Source organism: Schistocerca serialis, chromosome 1, assembly GCF_023864345.2.
Source record: "Schistocerca serialis cubense isolate TAMUIC-IGC-003099 chromosome 1, iqSchSeri2.2, whole genome shotgun sequence".
NCBI lineage: Eukaryota > Metazoa > Arthropoda > Insecta > Orthoptera > Acrididae > Schistocerca > Schistocerca serialis.
The window spans coordinates 438144626-438151929 of NC_064638.1; positions in this window are offsets into that span (position 1 = coordinate 438144626).

Sequence of the window (7304 nt, forward strand, 5' to 3'; positions counted from 1 at the left end):
TATCTGAGCCAGTGCATCCAAAAGTCAAAAGGTATACAATCCCACAATGCACAACTCAGAATTTGGTAGCATACGTCAAGATGATGAAGACTACATCAGTAAAACTTGCTACTGGGACCAATCCATGACTACGAAAGAAGTATTACATATCTTCAAACATAAACTACCCATCCGGCTGAGAGAACAGCTAAGAAACCTCTCTGTACACGATTTAGAAAAATTCCTAGCCACTATAGATTCTCTCGATATTATACAGCAAGATAGAAGGAAGAATAACACAAATAATGGAAGTTATACTCCGCCTTAAAGGGGGGATGACAAGAGCCATGGTAATTGTTACAATAGTAACAATATTAATGGTGGTTATAGGCAACCATAAAATAATGTGATCGGATACGATAAACATCAACACGGTGATAACAGAAGAGACGTGGAGACGTCGTAAGGGACTGTAATCCCAACTTCCAGCAGTCAGAAAAAGGAGATACAATTCCGATAGGTGGCCGAATCAACAGGCAGATCAACCTAATCCGAACTGGAGCCACCTGCTGGATCCAATCAAAACCGGAATACTTCCAAGCACAGTAATGTGCAGGGACAAGACGGTCACATGATGCAGCAGCACCAAGACCAAATAGTAAGAATCGTCGAAGTGATAGGTGATAGCCAACACAGCCCATCTACCCCTTTAAGCTAATGTCGACGACCCCATGCCTTCCAGGTGTACTCATGGAGAAAAGTGAAGGCACCTCTGTGACTGATATAAACATGTTGCGATACGACGGCTACCAGGATATGCGCTATGACTTGTGCGCTGAGCTGAAAGTCTGTAGTCAGAAGGGCACATCCATGGTGCAAGCTACAGTGCACGCTAAGATAGGCATTATATCTATTACTGTGATTTTAGATGTAGGAGCAACGACAAGTGTGAAGAGCTTCACTTTATATAAAGAGTAATGTCGGGCATAGAAGATAACGGGTTTTCCAGTGCAAGGCTATAGGGTAGTCGGTGCTATTAGTGCCAAATCACAGGAAGTCAAAACACAGGCGCAGGTCGAAATTTTAGTGAGAAATGGAGCCTTTAAGTGCACTATCCTGGGTTGGGGTTTTGTCAGAGAGAGGTACGCAAAGATCGAACTCTCCTCTGGTACCTGTAGCATGGATAATTTAGGAAAAAGAATAGTACTGGAATTGATCACTACAGAAGAAGTATACGGCCAGTATTGCCAGAGTCTCTATACTAAGTATACCCGATCTCATATGAATAGTAATTTACCCACTCGGTTATACTGTAGTTCACGACTTAGTCAAAGCAGTGTGATAACCGCCACTAAAGAATTGATTCAATAAAAGGTTGCCGAGTCGAAGTGCTTGGATATGCAGCAGCAGGTAAAATTTCTGAGTTTACTAAACAATTATACAGAAGTCTTATCTGAGAAGCCAGGAACCATAAGAGGCTATGTTTATAACATGGTCGTGTATCCACGTAAAACATACTGCCACGTAACTTATTCCGTCCCTTGGACGAAACAAGAAGCGGTAATAAGAGTAATCAGAAAGATGTTGTAATGGAATATTATGGAGCCTTCCTATTAGTCGTACACCAGTCCACTATTCCCTATAGCAAAGGTAGATGGGAGTGTAAGGCTTGTGTTGGATGCGACGGATATTAACAGATTTACACGAACCTGCAGTCCTAGACAACATACACGATGGGTACACTATGTGGGTGAATTTCAGCAAATCTACAATAATTTGCCATATTTTTCCGCTGGGTTTACCATAGATGAGATAATGTTAGCTGATAAGGAAGCGAATGGTACCTAAGCTAGTCGGATCACGGATCAGAAGTAACTTGGGAAGCAAAGGTCAGTCAAACTTTAATTAAGAAGCAGAAAAATGCAAAAGAAAGTATGGTAAGAATGTAAAAAGAGACTATGAGACTAGAGAAATAGTGCTGCTTCGAACCCATCCTAAGGTATCGAGCCTTAAAAGACTGAACAAAAAATTGTAACTTTTTTACACTCGTCCTTACAAAGCTGTAGAGATTACCCATAGGGGTCGTTACAGGCTGGTACAAGCTGACACTGTGACTGTCAAAGGCTTGTATCCATAAAAGGACTTGAAAAAATTTATAGACTGACTTGCAAAAGGAAGTGTGAGACCTCTCTAGATACTATTTGTTTTCTTTATATATTTACTGTTGTTTTTCATATAAGTATTTCTAGCCTGGAAGTAGTAGATTGGAGATTTTTATCTTACGTAACATTTTCAATGTAATTGCATTTAAGAACTGACTTGAAAAACTTTTTCCAACATTTTTAATTATGTCGCTTGTATAATATTCTCAACATGGATAGAACGTCATTACATGTCATTTACTGGAAATGAAAATTGCTGACGGTTAATTCATCTTTTAAGTCAGTTTCTTTTCTTAAAGTATAGTGGATTAGTCATTTTCTTACGTTTTATAAACCTAGAATGTAAGAACGTTAGGATAAGATTCATTGTGCACATACAATTAAACAATGATTACTTAAATGTTCTTGTGCCTTGACAAACATCACAAGATGCGCTATGTATTACCAGAGTTTGAATTGCTTTCAGATGAAGTTTTCTTACCGGATCTAATAGTAGTTTTTCCGATTAGTTTTCCCGTTTCTGGTGTTGTCCTGGTGACAACATCTTCCGCAGGCACCGATAGCTGCTTTTCTGTGGAAATAGGATCATGGAGTTGTCCTCTACACGTAATTGTATAACCGAACATGAAAAATGATACACTGGCCATTAATTTGTCAAAGTCAAGCCAGAGCCTTGAGTGGCAGAATCCAGATCGTCAACTGATCATAAAACTTGGAGTGGAGAGATACATACGTAAGTTTATATGAGCACATTATCTATCCACAAATTATTATGACTATAATATGCGACAATAATATACACATGACCAATTGTACGTACATCCTGTAAATACGAACTATGTGTAAAGAGATGTCACAAGTGACGTAAGGAAAATTGTCTGTTCGGTACGGTATATAAAGAACTACTGTTATAACGTCAGTGACATATGAACAAACTCAAAATGACTGTGATATTTCCCGTGGAGTGTGATGCATTAAAAACTGTAGCGCAATAAATATGTTGAAACTTACGGTACAGACTCTTGCAGCGACAGCGCAACGGCGCTTCATAAGTCTCTTGTCAACGGCGCCTGGCTTTGCTAAAAATAAATTATGAGGACTTTAGAGTGAAAATTAAACATTTTTGCGGACAATTTTCTGCAGATATCTGCAGCCGCCATTTTGTAGTGGTATTGTGAGTAACGTTCATAGAGACGGTGAAAACTGTGAAACTAATGTTCAGTACGTTCAGAGCAATAAATAATTCAAAATATTTGTGCGAATTCCATGAACAAGATCCAGCTGGCGCGATACTTCTACAAAGAACTTTCACAAACAACATAAAAATTTCATAAACAGATATGATAAACATTTTTGTTGATACGTGGTACTTACTGGAATTAAGGGAAACGGGGAAGGGAGGAAGCAGCAATATAACTTTCTTTTCACACAACCTGTTTATTGAATAATACATAAACTGTGTTTTGCAGATAATCGAAGCATTTAACGATAACATTTTCTTTAACAAAATGAACAAATTTGCAAAAATCTTTTGACCTTTACCTTAAGGTGAATAAGCTTTTAATCTTTGCAAAAGAAATCTGAAGTACTGTATTGCAAAACAGCAAACAATATGACAATTATTATAAGACGACCGGACCTGCAGCCCGCCCGTTATCGGGTGAAACAGCGGTGTTTACTACCGCGCTGGACACAGTCTAACTTATTAAATGCCCTTCTGCAGCACATGAAAACTATACAAGCACCGCTGATGACAACAGTGATTCAGTTACTCAAAACAAATCACTTATCTTTTAATTTGAAAGCTGTACGTCGAAAGGTTCGGGATTAAGCCGCACGCCTATGCTCAAAGGTCAAGTAGATAGAAGACAATATGTCAATGATAAGGCTTACTTCAAAGCACCCAAGCTCTTAATTTCAATCGGCAACCAAGGTGCGACTGGATCCCAAGCCGTCCCTTCTGACAATTTTATTTTGACTGAAACCTGGCGACAGTTGGCTGTTAATATTTTCAAAGTTAAACTGATCGTCAGTTATTAAGGCTTCTCTGAAGGAACGTCTTAAAACATTACTTGTGAACACTTATTACAAAAGAACTCACTCAGAGGAACCACAAGATCCAGCTAAAATACACCAGTAATGACCCTGTCTTTTAAAAACAGAAACGAACAGCTTAGTTCAGATTTGAGTAATGACTGAGAAATGCAGTTACAACCAAAGAATTGAACCGGTTAAGAGCTATATCTAACCACAAGGTCCCCCTTTTGTTAAACGGCAACCTGTGCCTCAGTACAATTGTCCCGGCTGTATTTACGACCAAGAGCTGATTAATTAGAACATTAATGATCGGGTACAAATCAGAAATGAAAGGCCATGTAATAGCGGAACAAATTTTCAAACGACAACTAGTGTCTTAGTACAATACTATTGCCTATATCTACGACTAAAGACCCAACCGTGTAAAACACTGAGGGTCGGGTACAAACCAGAAAATAATAAGGAGGCCAGGCAGACGATGAAGCAAATCACCACGAGGATTACAGAATGTTACTCCCCTTTATCAGCAAGCAGTTACATGGATCCACGGTGCGTCGCAGCGGTTACTTAGAGGTGCCGATGAAAGCCAGGTACAAGAGGGCAGCAAGGCCACGAGCGGTCATCCGACACGAATGTTGCCAACCAACCGACGGAATGTCGGATGCCGTACTGCTGCTTGTAGTCGACGCTGACCCCGGTGAAGTACTCCGGTATCTTCGCTCAGCGCAGGCCGTCCTTGCGCAGCTCGTGGTTTCGGCCGCTCGGACCCCGTGACCACCTCTTGTCGCGACGGACCAGCGAATCCTCTATATATATATATATATATATATATATATATATATATATATATCAGCCAGCAAGGACCTTCTACGGACACAACCCACCAACTCTTCCTCATAGAGATTGGCAATGGGGCCGCAAGATGGAGACTCGATACCACACCTGAGCCAGTGGCGCCACACAGAACAGTCTACTACTCGTAACTCAATGGCGCGACGGCATATTTGTATAACACTAACGGTGTACTAATCTGTGTAAGATCTTTCCAGCGGACATGATGTCATAAAGATTTTCTGATGCCGCTTTGGAAATTTTCATGTCCACGGTTCCTGATGAGCTGTTGCCAATGTCAGCAGGAAGCCGTGAAGAGGTCCTGCAGCCAAGCCGGACGCTGTGTTCCCTACTTCATACTCACCGCCAAGAGCTGCCCATTGCGCACTCGCTGTCCATGCGGACTACGGACTCCATCACCGGCAGGGACACACGACTATTCCCAGCTCATCGACGCCGCATACTACGACACACGCCGACATCGGATCTCAAAACTTGTTTTTAGCGTATAAATCTTGTGTATTACGAACTCCGAACAACAAATTATATTGTGTAATGGCTCGAAAATGAGCTATATAACATGCCACTGTGCACAGAACTATTTAAAACATTTTATGACGTGCTAATCAGATTATAGATATCCGTTACTGTGCACATGGATTATACAGGGTGAAAAGTATTTAAACCGGCAAATTCTGGCAGGTTGTAGGAGACATCAAAACAAATATTTTTCCCTAATGTCATTTTTTCCTACGAGGATTATTTAAACCGGTGGAGGCCTTATTACGCACGTCAGTTGTTAAGAGACCGTATTACGATCTTCAGTTGTTAGAGGGCGTATTACGCTCTTCATTTGTAGGCAATTGCTGCCCACCAGTGTAGTAGTGCATTGTCTCTGTTTACTAATGAAGCGATACACCTGGAGTGAGTACACTGATATGGTTGGTGCGCACTACGTAGTGCACCACAACGGACGAGCTGCACAGCGGGTTTATCAACAACAATATCCTAATCGCCGTATCCCCCATCATACGACCTTTGGCCGGCCGGAGTGGCCGTGCGGTTCTGGGCGCTACAGTCTGGAGCCGAGCGACCGCTGCGGTCGCAGGTTCGAATCCTGCCTCGGGCATGGATGTGTGTGATGTCCTTAGGTTAGTTAGGTTTAATTAGTTCTAAGTTCTAGGCGACTGATGACCTCAGAAGTTGAGTCGCATAGTGCTCAGAGCCATTTTGAACGACCTTTGCTGCTGTGTATCAACGTCTGCGCGAGACCGGGTCATTTAGCAGATTACCTGGACAGGGACGCCGTCGCACGGTAAGAACGCTGCAATTTGAGGAAGCTGTCTTGCAGCATGTGGAGCGGGATCCTTCAATCAGCACTCGTGCAATTCCACGTAACATGGGGACGAATCAGACGAATGTAAGAACAGTCCTTCGAGAGCAATTGTTAAATCCATTTCACTTACAGCGTGTCCACAACCAGAAACCCGTTGATTATCCACCCAGAGCACAGTTTTCGCGGTCTTACCTGAAACAGTGTGAAATGCATCATACATTTCCATCCTCTGTGTTGTTTACCAATGAAGCAACGTTCGGGCGTGATGGAGTCTTCAACATTCACAATTCTCATGTTTGGAGTGAGGATAACCCACACGCCACAGTTGCTAGCGCTCAGCAAGTGCGGTTCTTCGTTAATGTGTGGGTCGGTGTTGTTGGGGACTATTTAATTTGGCCGTATCTGCTACCTAGGCCATTAAATGGCAGGCACTTTTACAATTTTCCCACCAGAGCATTGCCCGAATTGTTGGAAGATGTCCCGCTCCCCAAAAGACAACGCATGTGGTTCCAACATGACAGGGCGCCGTGTGCGTTAATTCCTGGACCGACGGTTCCCCGAAACGTGGATTGGCAGAGGTGGTCCTGTACCATGGCCTGCTCGATCCCCAGATATGTCCCCTCTGGACATTTTTGTGTGGAGAGAGATGCGCAACCTTGTATACGCAACTCCTGTTGCATCAGAAGAGGGTCTGGTTGCCCGGATAGTAGCAGCAGCAGGAGCAATTCAGGATACTCCTGGGGTTTTTGCCCGTGTCGGACAGAACGTGATCCGACGGTGTAACCTCTGTTTACGTGTCAATGGAGGCGTTTTTGAAAATCTACTGTAATTGAAATTGGATTGTGTTAATGTGTTGTCTCTTGATCACAAAAAAATGGAAAAGTGTTTGTTGGTTTAATTAATTTGCCGCCAGAGAAATCTTCCTCTACCGTTTTAAATACTCCTCATAGGAAAAAATG